The 13,660-nt window shown below is 46.1% G+C and overlaps 1 pseudogene; it reads right to left on the bottom strand.

Annotated features, from left to right (window-relative positions):
* Positions 1 to 809: 809 nt before the first annotated feature.
* Positions 810 to 1,192, bottom strand: LOC105742661 (annotated as a pseudogene).
* Positions 1,193 to 13,660: the final 12,468 nt, after the last annotated feature.

Here is a 13,660-nt window from a genome sequence, read left to right as displayed (position 1 = left end):
GCCAGGTGGAGGAAAAAAGATCTTCTTGGCCCCCACCTTTTGTCAAAGACTCTCTTCACGATTTTATTGTTCTTATGACCTGAAACCATTTGAAGTTTTCTACTAAATTTTAAAGGAAAAAATTAGAATGATACTTTTATTAAGCCAAAAAATGATTTTTTTTCCTCCTTTCACAATTAGGACAGAACATTGTAGAAAGCTCCAGTGGAGCTGGTGAAAAGTGGCAATACCATAGGAGAGGCGCTCAAGGGCAGCTGGGAAGCAATTTGGTGTCATTTAATATTACAAAAGCAAGCCAAAGACGCCTGGGTTCCCCAAGTTCCACCTGGCCTTGTCTTTCAAGAGCTGTGAAAGTGCTTGAAAAGAAGAGTAGCAAAGGAAGGCTGATTAGGAGGAACGTTTCTGTCATCTTCCCTAAGGTCACTGGGCACTCCGCTGGAGTGGATCCCTCAGCAGACTCTATGGGCTATCCTTGAGCCCTGTCACTTCTGGATTCCTGTCTAGACTGCCACAAGCCCTGTGTTACTGTTCCGTCTCTTCCAGTCAGTATTTCTATGTACCTCTTTTTGAACGACCCCTGCTGGTGGATGACTCTGCCATTACTAAGTCTCACACTCCTTTTTTTTTTTTTAGAATATCTGAAAATTTTAATCCTTTTTTTACTAGATTACTTTTGATTAAGAAACCTGTAGAAAGTTAATAACTGCCACAAGTGAATGCCAGGTGGTGGCATGTGCCAATTTTCCAGAGTCCTGCTTTGTGGGATGTCTGAATGCCCTGTGCGGGGTCTCAGCTCACACTTGCTGGAATCATTTGTGGCAGATTTTAGTCCACACGTTGCTTTTCTCCAATTTCTTTGGAAACTCTTCAGCATTCCTACAGAATTTTTTACAGTCCTTAGAGTATTCTTCAGCTAGGTCAGCCCGGAGTGGGTGCTCAGGCTGGGGATCATTCACCAGGACTATGAGGGACTGAATTCTTGGTCGGTCTTGCTTGCTGGCTTTCAGTTCTCAGCACTGATTACTGGCAGGCAAACTTGCCCTTTTCTGTCAATATTTGGGTGATAGATCTTTGTTTTACATGTGATCTTCGGTGGTTTGAATGAATACTCTGCTGGAAAGTTGATTTCAATTCTACAGGCTCCCTTATCATATGGAGGGTTGTCCTTCATCAGCCTCCTGCTGGCTGCCATCTTGGATCTGGATTTCTCTCACACTCCTCTTACCTCTTCAGGCTATTGCCTCCTTCTAAGTTGATGCAGGACAAGTTACTCACCTCCATGACCTCTGTCTCCTTTGCCTTAGACCTGTACCTGATTCTGTTGGGGATCCTGAGAGTAGACTGTTTCTTACAGAATGTGAGCTCAAAACATGCTTGTATTTACTGTTTGGCCATCTCAGCAAGCTTTTCAGCTCAAATGGGGACAACCCTGTCCCCCAAGCCCAGTCCTGTGAAAAACTCTCCAGAGCAAACTGCAACCATTGTGTTTAAGATGATTCCAAGCCCATTCTAAAAGTTTCTTCCTGTAGATTCACAGAAAACAAATCTTTCCCCTGGTAGAACAGCTTGGTTTGATTTGGGTTATTTGACTGCAAAAGCCCAGAGGCCATGTATTTATTTAGAAATATTAGGAATCAGCAGCACAAATGAGATTTGTTTCATGAAAAGTTAAAGATTTCTCCATTTAGGGAGGGAGTTCACAAAAGACCCCATTAACCAAGCCTCACCAGTAATTAATCTATCTCTCAGGCAAAAGGCAGGCTACTTGTCTGCCATCTATTTCAAAAGGCCCAGAGACACTGCGAAACCTACCACCCACTGAAAGATATCTGTAGAGAGTCCCTGCTATGTTTGAAGTCTTTCCCATTAACTTAATGTTCAAACTGAGATCAATATATGAACTTAGGAGCAAAACAACCAGTTACAAATGTGCTTTTCCAAATGGCAAATTGTGGGCCATTACTTGTGACCCTCAACTACAGAGAAATAGAAAGGGGTTGATTCTTATGAGGCAAAATTGTGAGAATAATTATTAACCAAGTTTAACAAAAGAGGCAATTAAGGCTAAAAGGTAAAAGGTGTTTTCCCAAAGTCACACCATGAGTTGGTGACAGCTGGGATCCAGTTGGGTTAAAACAAAATGATTCCCACAACCTCATGGACTGCTTAGGAGGGCAGCAGCCTTGAGTAGGGTGTTGGAGGCAGGCTGCAGGCCATCAGAAGAACAGTGGGATGATCTAGTGTGGACTACATGATTTCTCAGAATGAAAATCATGGACCAAGTACATACAATGAGACAAGTCGAAACCAGTGCAACAGACTGGGCTTGGGGGCAGCCTCCATTCCCAAGCATTCCGACTTGCCTCACTATCTTGGGAACAGCAATGGTTCATGTGCAACATCATGCACACAGCTGTGGGGGACAATGGAGTCCTCAGGGGATGAAAGTGCAGTTGAATTCCATGTGCACAAGGCCTGCAGCAGCATTAGAGCTGGACACTTGGGGGAAACATCCCTTCAGGAGGACAACCTGAGATACAAGAGCACTGGTGTAGACAGCTCACCTTCCTCACCACCCCCTGCAGATTCTATGACGTGTTGGGAGGTCCCCTGCATCAGCACAGTATGCTGGATTGAGTACAAATGCCAGAACTCCTCTTGGCCTCCTTCTCCTCCCAGCTCTTCTGGTCTTGCAGCATGGACCTTCCCATCCCCGGATGTCTATCGGTGTCTTCTGTGCCTCCATCCAGGTTGTAATGGCCTGTTGCTGAAATATCCAGACCTGTCAGAAATATCCAGATGTCTAAATTTGCAGCACTGGGCAGATCTGTGATATTTGCCTCCACTGTTAAAATGCAGGTGCTTTATACTCAGACTTGGGCTTTGTCCTCTAGGAGGCCCTAGTAGTGGACATGATGCTGGGCACAGCGGAGCCATGGGTCAAGCTTAGCTATGTTCAGACCACCCTGGCCTCAGTGCTGGTTAGTTCATTTTGATACCTTTCTCCTACAGAGGTTTCCTGTCTCCAAAAGTGGCTCTAGTCAAAGAGATTTTGCTTTGGAATTGTAGTAAGTTCAAAATACTTCTGGGTTTATGCCCCTTGATAAGCCTGAGTGGATTCCTTGCCCTATGCTGTCACCCTCTGGGTTGGACATTAAGAATGTAGAAGAGTCACGTCACTGCAGTGACTATGTATCAGAGCTTTCTATTTGGAGTAATTTCACACTTCCAAAACAGTTGCAAAAAGAAAAGGAAAAAAAAAAAAAAAACCCAAAAACTACAAGGATCTATACCATCATCATTTGTGTTTCTCCCCTCCTCCAATACATATTTTTAGTAATTTTTTGAGTAATTTTAGGGTAAGTTTCATTTCTTATATTCCTTTACCCTTAAATATTGTAGTATGTATTTCCAAAGAATAAGGTCTATTCTAACACACAACCATAATACAGTACAAAATACTGCACTTGGCAAAGTACTTTTTTTTTTTTTTTTTTTTTTGCAGAACCGGGGATTGAAAACAGGCCCTTGCACTTGCCAGGGAAATGCTTATTCTGCTGAGCCATCTCTCCGGCCAGGCAAAGTACTTTAATCTCTCTGCCATATATCGATTTGGTTAGTTAATTTATTTAGTATTTATCTAGTATTTCCCCACCTCCAGTAAGGATCCATTCTAGAGGCAGCTACTACATTTAGCTGTGATATCTCTTTTGCCTGTAGTCTGCCTTTTATGATGTTGGTCTCCCTGGATACTATTTCTTATTGAGTTTGTGTGGCACCTTTGTTCCGAGAAGCCCATCTTCTCTGTATCCTTCCATTCTAAGCAAATCTGCTTCCCAAGTGAGGAAATAACGTTTTTATTTATCTGGCATATTCCTGTATATTTGTCTGATATTTCCTCATGGTTAGCTGCCCAGGTGGTCCTTGTGTTATCCAGGGTGTCACTGTATCATGGTGGGGTTTTTGTTTTTGTTTTGCACTGGAGAGTGAATGCAGGGTTTTCCTACTGAATCCCATCTTCAGTCCCAGCCCTTTTTATTTTTATTTTTAATTCAGACAGATTCTTGCTAAATTCTCCAGGGTGGGCTTGAAATTGTGATCCTCCACTCTCAGCTCTCTCAGAGTGTTGGGATTACAGGTGTGTGTTACCATGCCCCATTTCTCTGTTTTTTTCTCCCTTGCACCAGTCATATATGAGGAGTAACTTTAAGGCTATGCAAATACCCTAACACAACTACTGCAAGCACATGTGGCCTGTGCCCGGCGCTGCACATTACATGCATGGCCTCTTTTCCTCCTTAGGAGAATTACTCCTTTTCTAATGAGCACGGCCTGCTGTCTCTCAGGTACACCACGAGCCCTATAGGAGGATCCCGAACAGATCTGGGATGCTGTGATTAAGAACCTGCAGATGAAACTGCAACAGAGCAAAGGAGGGAGACCTACAGGGTCCCACAGAGAGTGAGAACTGGCTGCTGAAGCCTGACTCAGCACCGGGAGAGGGAGAAAAGGAAGGGAGGGGCTGGAGATCAGGGAAGTCATGGTCCCTAGAGCTCGGCCTGCTTTGGCAGCACTGAGTCCCTGGCTCAGCACTTGGTATGAGCAGCTGCCCGGGCACTGTTTTTGCAGGGGTCTCAGCGGACAGTGGCATTCAGCACATCTGAGGAAGGAGGCCCTTAGAGCAGGGCCAGCAGTTGCCAAGCCTTTTTAAAAGATCACAAAATGTAACAGCTTCTGATGAACAAGCTCCGACATGAACTGCTTCCAAGCCCCAGAGGAACCATCTGAACTCCTGTCCAGACTCAAACTGTGTGCAGCCGTTCCAGAAGCGAGTGGACACCGAGGGGGCTGCTGACCTTCCTGTGCTGGAAACAAAATCATCCAGCCATTCTCTGAGAAATTCCATCATGATTCAGGCAGCCAGATTTTCATCCAGCTCCCCTACAAAGCAAGCAGATAAAAATCTTCATTAAAACATTATATTGGGCTGGTGAGATGGCTCAGTGGTCTAAAGCACCTACTTAGAACAAGCTTAGTGGAGCACAGGGACCGCGGTTCAATCCCCCAGCACCACATGCCGGCCGGCCCCGCCCCCTGGTGGGCTGAGCAGGCCACACACACACACACACACACACACACACACACACACACACAAATAAATAAAAATTAAAACAAACAAACAAAAAAAACATTATATTGTGTGAACTCTAAATTGGCCTAAGAGATGTCCTTTTGATTGGCAAGTTTCTAAGGAAAAGCTATCATGAAGCATTGTGAGGATTCTGTGTTCTGGAAGACAACAATGAAGACATTTTTCTATCTATCTATCTATCTATCTATCTATCTATCTATCTATCTATCTATCTATCTCCATCTGTCTGTGTCTGTCTGTCTGTCTGTCCAAGCATCCATCCACCCATCCATCCACCCATCCATCCATCCTTCCATTCATTCAACCCATGACTATTTCTTGAGCAGCATCTATGTGCCTAGAGACCAAGGACAGGGAGTAGGAGGACAGAAGGGTAAATTCCCCAATAATAGAAGGGAAAATAGGGCCAGTGAGATAGCTCAGTGGACTAAGTGCCTCTTAGGCAAGTGCAGGGAGTGTGGTTCAATCCCAGGCACCACATGCCTCGCCAACTCTGCCCCAGGTGCTCTGAGCTGGCCACTGAGACCCTACATGGTTGCCCACACCTGTAAGCCAAGTGCTGTGGAGGCTGAAAACAGAGGATCACTTTGAGTCTGAGCTGCGTAGTAGGACTCTGTACAAAATACATAAAAAAGGAGGTGGCAATAGTTGTGTTCTGATAAAGTGAATAAAAAAATTTGTTCATTTTCTGTCATTAAGATAATGTAAGGCCTCTAATACTACTTATAACTACTACCGAGTCTAGAACCTGCTAAAAGAGCTTTCTTTACTTTTACAGTAGCATTCGTTAGAACTGACCACAACCCGCGAGGCCCGGGGCTGCTGCAACACAGTGTTTCACGCTGAAGTCAGGCTTTGTAACTGGGACAAAACACAGACCCTGGAGGGGTTCAGTCTGTGCCCTCTGTATCGAGCTTGTAGAAAGTAGGTCAGGTGAGCCTGAGTTGCCCAGCGGGGTGGACGGAAAGCAGCTCTGGGGCCAGGCTGTCGAGGGAGCAACGGCGAGGCGCTCCAGGGCAGAGCTGTGGCTCTCCAGGCCTCTGCAGCCCGCGTGCTGCTGGGCAGAACCCCGAGCCTCAGCAGTCCTGTGCCGGACCCGGGGAGCAAAGCAGCGGGGCTCCTTGGGAGCCAGTAAGCCGGCTCCCGGAGCAGCTGGGATTTGTGCTGCTTAAGGAGTTCAGCGCTTGGAGTCTCACTCACCCACTGACAAGGCTCCCAGATGACAACGAAACCTCAGGCAGGGGTTTCTCCTGGTGCAGAGAGGCTCAGGAGTGGAGGGTGCCGGGGCCGCCCAGGCCGTGCTGGGAGCCCTCTCTTCAGGGCTGGGAAGCACGGAGTCTGACAGCGCGAGGCCCCCTCCTGGGCAGTGCCCCCCCCCCCCCCCCCCCCGAGTAGGATTCAAGAATTCAAGAACCAAGCCCCTAGAGCCAGACCCTCTCCCAGACCAGCGGGCGGGCCGCCACCACTCCCCAGTGCCCCCCCCCCCCCGCCCGAGCTTTCAGTAATTCTTCCTAAAGCAGGACATCTCTGTGCTAGTGTCTCCTGCCTCTGAGGACCTCTCAGCCTTCTGGCACATCACTGGGAAGTCTCTCCCTGAGCTATTGCAATTAGGAGCTAACCCGAGTGACTGGCTACGTTCCCCTCCAAGGGGTGCCCAAGACGATGGAGGGAGACAGAGGCGCACCTAAAACCAAGCCGCCCTCAGGGGGAAATTTACGCCCACGGCTTCAGCGCTAGCGGGCCCTGCCAGGAGCCGCCAAGGAAGAAGAACAAACCAGTGTAACTTGTGATGTCACAAAATGGTTCACTTGCTTTATTTGTACCCTACTTATTTTCAAAAAAAGACAGGAACCCCCTGTAGTTTATTCAAATGTAAATCTTTCAGGACTCCATCTGGAATTCATTTACACAAACTGAAGTTGTGGGCTCATGCCTAGATGGAACCCAAAGCCTCAGGCAGTCTGAGATGGGGCTTTTCAAAGGTGGCTGAATCTAGTGTGTGTGGTGCTGGGATCGAGGGTGCGTAGTTATTAATCAGCCCACTGATTGACTTGGCAGCCACCCTAAGTGAGGTAGCCTTGGTAGAATATAAAAAGGGCAGAAAGACATGCTGTTAAGATCCCTTGTTGCTTCTGCTACTTTGTGGTGCCATGAACTGTTCTCTGTGTCACCTGTCTGCCATGTGCCACTCTGTCTTGGAGCAAGCCAACTATGGACTGAAACCTTTACAAATGAGACCTTTCTCCCTTTAACTTTGGGATCACATATTTTGCCTCAGCAACAAAACACTTTAAGTGTAATTCAAACAAGTTGTCTAAAGAGCAAATAAATATGGCAGAAGATACTGCAGGTAGGTAAACAGATAACAGTAAGAAAGGACAGGTGCCAACATGAAGGGAGACAGAAAAACTGCTATGATAGTCGCAAGAAATCAAAACCAACTTCCTGACTCATGTACTATGTTATCAAAGCCTCTTTGAAGTCTTAAATCTATTACAGACTTGGCCATTTTTTTGCTACTTTTATTGATAAATTTAAGTCTCTAAGAGAAAATAAGTTTTCTTTGGTAGTGAACTTGGAATGTATTTGTTCAGAAAGATGTTTGTTTCACACCATTACATTTAAATTTTTTTGTATTTAGATGATTAAACTTGCAAACACTTGGGAGACTTAATTATTTAAAATGACTTGGTACAAGGCTCGGCTTGAAAACAGGTGTGTTTGGAGTTTCAATCAGTTGATTCTGGGTACACATTATACTTTCTGTCTTCAAGGGTATAATTTAGGCTTCACACAGATCTTCAAATATTATTCATGTGATTCATACAGAAATGAATCATAGACACAAGGCTCAGTTTTTCACCCAGAATCCATGTAGGTTAGAAGCCAAGTGCCCAAATAGATTTGAAGAAAAAAGAATATTTAGAAATGCAATTTAAGGTGTTCAACCTAAATTCTAAGGCTCCTAGAATAATTATATTTTTGGTTTGATTGGTTATATCTTAGATCCTTGGAATTAGGTGGGCACTTGGCTGCTATGTATCCAGTCCTCTTTGTCACTTGGAGGGACTCCTGGTGGAAAGCTGGGCTTATGCTTCTACTACAGAAGCCAGAGGGCTGGCACCCCTCCTAGCCCTGCTCAGATGAGAATATGTGATCCCGGATTGGCCTGTACTCTTGAGTCTGCAGGGTGTGCCAGTCATCGGTGATGTTTACTAGCAAACTCTGTCTTGCACAGTTCCAATCATATATACTGCATTTTAAAGTATAATTACTGAGGGCTTGTTGGTGCTTGGCACCTTTCTAAGTACTTTAAGTATAGAAGTAAATGAGGCCGCCCACAAATTCTTGTCCTTATGGGGCTTACATTAATAGTGGGAGAGAGAAAGCAATAAAATTCAAGATCTACAGTGTGCTATGTTGTTGACCATGTGGTGAGAAAGTAGGGAATAGCACTGGGTTAAGTTTCATTTAGCATGGTCTGAAGAAGCCTCACCAAGAAGGTGGCTTTTGAGGACAGCTCTGAAGGTGTCTCAGTGAGTCCCAGGAGTGCTCAGAGAGAGGATTTCCCTCTAGAGGGACAGTGTGCATGAAAGCCCAAGAGCTGAGGAACAGAGAAGCCGCTGGGGTGCAAGAAGAGTGAGAGGATAAGGAGAGGAAGTCGCAGAGGCAATGTGGCTAGATTTCATAGCCTGTGGCCTCTATTCAGGGTGAGGCAAAAGGAGGACTCTGAGCAGAGGAATGGGTTGGTACGACTGTATTTTGATGTGTTATAGCTTGATCACTGCTATGTTTCAAGAGTGGCTCCTAAAAGGCATGCCCCTGTTATAAGCTCCATAAATAGGGAGTGGGGTCTTTGTGGGCATAACTATGTGTAGATTTAGTGTGGGGCTTAAATCCAAAGACACACAGTCACAGTAATATCCAGAACACTATCAAGGGGCAATATGAAGACAAAGGCAACCATGGGGGCAGGGGAAATATGGACAAGACCAAGGGACTCCAAGGTCACAAGCCACCACCAGGAGTTAGGAGAGAAGCATGCAATGTCTACATCCTCTCCAAGGACTGCAGAAGCAACCAACCTAATGCGCGCCTTGATTTCAGACTTCTGAATATAAATTTTTATTATTTTTACCAAGATTGTGGTATAGTTGCTTCTCTGTATCTGTGGGTTTTAACCAACCAAGGTTCAAAAATATTAGGAAAAAAGTCACTGGTATATTAAATATGTATATACTTTTTATTGTCATTATTCCTTAAGAAATGTTATATCAACAATCTGTACAGCATTTATGTTTTATTATAAGTCATCTAGAAATGATTTAAAGTATATAGGAGAATGGGTGTAGCCTACATGCAAATACATACTTGAATACATACCTGAAAGAACTTGAGCTTCAGCTGACATTGGCTTCCACTGGTCTCTGTAGGATGGTGAGGGAGGGCTGTCTCATTGAGGGCAGCCCTGCCTAACTCATTCATCATGTTGGTCTCTGTAAGAACAGACTCTTGTAAAGCAAAGGAACAGTCCATGGAGTCTGTTGCAGTGATGTAGGCAAGACTTGGTGGTTAGATGAGAATGAAACCAGTCAAACCCTAGACATATTTTAAAGTAGAACTGAAAGGATTTGGTGGCAGTTTGGAGGTGAGGTGTAAAAGAAGTTCTGTAGAAAGTTGTGTAGCGTCTAAACACCCAGTCAAATTGCTTTAGGTCACTCGACCAGCACTTTAATGGAGACCACGTCCCCAACTAGTAACCCAGTCCACTCTGCTGAAAGGAGCTGTGCAGAGACAAGGGACATGGTCCATCAGGCAGACTTCCTGTTCCTGTCAGCCACACTGCAGCAGTGGCTAGTTCCAAGTTCCAGCTTTTGCCACAGTACTGGGACAAGCATCTGCTGGCTATGATTCCTCATCAGAGCTCCTGCCCAGCCCTGTGGGCACTGCATGAAGACTGTAGGTTCTGTGACCCCAGTCCTCTCCATCCCCCAGCCCTGGGGTGAAGGTTGCTTTCCACAGTTGCTACCTCTGTACTTACCTTGAGAGTCCTGGTTTGCTTTTTCAATCTGGTATACCTGGTTAGCATTGTCTACACACAACTCTGTTAATATAACTGTGATTACTGGTCCTCAAGTACACTCTGACTAATGCAGAAAGCACCATGACTTCAAGCAAAACCTGAGCCACAGGAGGCCCGGATGAGATGAAACCAGTCAAATCCTAGACATGTTTAAAAGTAGAACTGAGAGGATTTGGTGGCAGTTTGGAGGTGAGGTGTAAAAGAAGTTCTGTAGAAAGTTGCGTAGCATCTAAGCACCCAACTAAATTCGGTAGATGGACAGGCTAGGCGTGGGGCTGGAATCTGGTTGGGACACACTGAGAGATGGTGAGGGGGCTGCTGGGTGTGTGACGTGAGTTTAGGGGAAAAGCCTACTGTGTGTGAGTGACATAGGCGGTAAGGTGAGGCAAAGCTGCCTGGAGAAGAGGGCCTGACCCACAAGATCCCAGGGCAGCACCCAGTGATTCTCAGGACCCATATGTAGAACTTGTGCCTCTCGTGAGATGTGTAGGTGGAAGGGAGACCACAGGCCTGAGGAGCCCGGTGTATTTTTAGTTTTTCTTTTATTGACCTAAGTTTACTCTGCAGAGCCAGGTTTTCCCTTAACCCTTCACTGCTCATTTTTCAAATAAATTTCTAGTACCATTTTGGCTTGTTTCCTATAATTCTTTGTTCAATGCAAAAAGGTCCAGAATACTTCTAATTGGTGAGACATTTTTGATCAAGCTACCTGATAACATGTGGGACACCAACAGTGACACGTATGCAGCACCACAGGACTTCAGCCTGTCTGGAGGTAGGCTGGCTCTCCTTTCTCTTTTCTGTCCCAGTGGCAGCACAGAGAAATGTTTCCTAAATATTTGTTGAGGGAGAGACGCAGGGGTAAAAGACTCATTGCATGGCCCTAGTTGAGTTACTGTGCTTCCAACTATTTTGAAAATAAACCTTCCTAGGAATGGAACAAAGAAGAAGAGACACATGGATGGATTATTCCTCAGAATTCACAGAGCTGTCAAGCCAGAAGCAGAAGCCAAGTGAACAGTTGCTAGAGGATGGTTCCCAACAGCAGATGACCTCTTAGAATTTTCTGGAACCCAAGACCTGATTTTTCTCCATTCCAAGCTAATCTGTGGACATGGAAGCCTGGTTTCCACATCAGCAATACGAGCGCCCTCTCTCCAAGCTTCCTTCGGAGGAAAGCATGGCCCCTCCACTCAGCATTCCCTTCTCTCATTCACCCAGGCCTCCTACTTACCAGCCGCTTCCAGTTCTGGTGACTTATTCATTATTCATCTCTTCTCCTCCTTTTACTTTGGAGCGGGACTTTGCCAAGCTTATTCTCATCCTCTTGGGTCAGGATGAACAATGGCAGGTAAGGCCCTTGCTGCTCTGGCCAGGAGCTGAGTGACCCCAGGGTCCCAGGTGGCCCTGCAGGCGCTGGCAGTCGCTCAGGGCCTCAGGTTACAGGCAGAGGTCACCATTCTGCTTTTTTGTTTGTTGGTTGCAGCAGCATCAGAAGTGAGCAGTGAGGGCACCCAAGAAAACAAGCCCAGGTAAGAGAAAGAGCCCAAAGCTACGTCCTGCAGCCTTGAAGCCTGGTGTGGGTCTCTCCAGTGTGTGAAGTGGGGGCAAGGGGGGGGCGTACTCTTTCTGTGCTGCATTGTTTTCATCCTGAAGAATTTTCCTTAAAATAATAACAGCTCCACCTGCCCCTCTGTGATCTTGATTATGTCAACAGTGGCACAGAAAGCATCAAATTCAGTGAAGTTTCAATACGTTTGACTTAAAATATGATGAGGAATTATTTGCCACACACCTCCCCAGGTTTTGGTTAATGTACTCTTGTCAGAAGGATAATGTTAAGCAATAGCTGTGAATTGTAGTGCAAACACTGAGTTTTGCCTCCTGACCAGGTCTTTTGCGGACACAGGGTTTTCCCTGACTGCTGTCCCAGTGGGGGCACCTGAAGCTGGCAGGTTCCATCCCTGTGGCTGCATGTGACCTTTTTTCTGTGAGTGGCCCGGAGTAGCCCAGATTGAGAGCGAGCTGCCATGCAGGTAGAGCTAGGAGGCCCCTGCGTGCTAGGACTCTTGGCACACAGCCAGCCCTGTGACATACTCTGAGTTCTGGGTAGGTGGTGAAAGGTCAGGGTGTCCTGCCTTTTCCTGCCCAGGGTGAGGCTGGGCACTGCTTCAGTCTTCTTGTCTTCTATCTGCCGTGTCTTGGACATCCAATGGGACCACACTGGTGTTATTCAAGAATGAGGCTCAGTGAGCAAGGTTTAGGATGGTAGACAGAGCCGAGAGGTGCATAGCTTTCCTTACCCTCTGTATAAGCACTGCTTTAAAATTGATTTATACCATTCTGCTGGCAGGGTAGCCAGCTGGGCGCTATTGCTGGCTGTCTTCATGCAAGAGGAAGGGAGAGAGATCTGCCAAATATGTGGTCAGGAAGCAGTTAAAAATTAGCTGACCCTCCTAAAGTAATAGGTTAGGGTTTACCTGGTCCACTGACAGATACATTGATCTTTTCTGTGAGCTGTATGGGGTGTGTGTGTGTGTGTGTGTGTGTGTGTGTATGGGTGTGTGTACATGTATGGTGCTGGGGTTGAAGAATAGTAGGCAAGCAGTGTACCACTGAACTACATTCTTAGCCCTTTTTATTTTATTTTGAGTCAGGGTCTTCCTAAGTTGTCCTGGCTAGGCTTGAAATCGTAATTTTCCTACCTCATCCTCCTGAATATCTGGATCACAAGTGTGTGATACTAGGCTGTATTATGATTTTTAAATGACCACAGAATCATTGCATATCATCACAGATGGGTATCATCACAGGGGCATTGGGAGTCCATGTGTTCATCTTTCCTAAGGCTTGGCGGGACGCTGCTTGTTGGACTGACCTGAATTGTTCACAGGGGGCAGAGGGGCACCCATGTTCTCCAGAGGCAATGGCTTCGTGTGGGGCAGCAGCGTGCTGGCTGCACGTGCTGCCAGGTGTCACTTGGAAACACCTCTGCCATTTGCCAGAAGTGGCTTTCTCAGACAGATGCCATGGCCCAGGTAGAGGAATTAAGGCTTTCATAGTCCTGTCCCCACTACCTCAGAGCCTGTGAGGTAAATGACTGAGTGGGTAAAAGTCACTGTCTATTTTTGGAGTAATTCCTTGAGCTCAGTTGGAAACATAAACAACACTTCTGGGGTGCATATCCTGCAGGTGGGGGCCCCTTGATGGACAGCTCAAAGGCTTTGCCCTCCTTTTCTATCCAGAGTGAAAACATAGCTTTTGCCCACTTGAGATCAAAACTCCCACGTGAAGAATTCACGTCTCGGACGTTTGGTTCTCTTGGCTCTGCCACACATCTTGATTGAGTTTTTAATCAAAAAAGAAGCTCTTGAACTTTGGAATGTTTGTACTCTGCTTTCTCCAGCACCCATCTTGGGCTTGGC

Source organism: Octodon degus, unplaced genomic scaffold (assembly GCF_000260255.1).
Source record: "Octodon degus isolate 3935 unplaced genomic scaffold, OctDeg1.0 scaffold00065, whole genome shotgun sequence".
Classification (NCBI taxonomy): Eukaryota; Metazoa; Chordata; class Mammalia; order Rodentia; family Octodontidae; genus Octodon; species Octodon degus.
The sequence above is the reverse complement of the archived record's forward strand: the minus strand, read 5'-3'. Positions and strand labels throughout refer to the sequence as shown.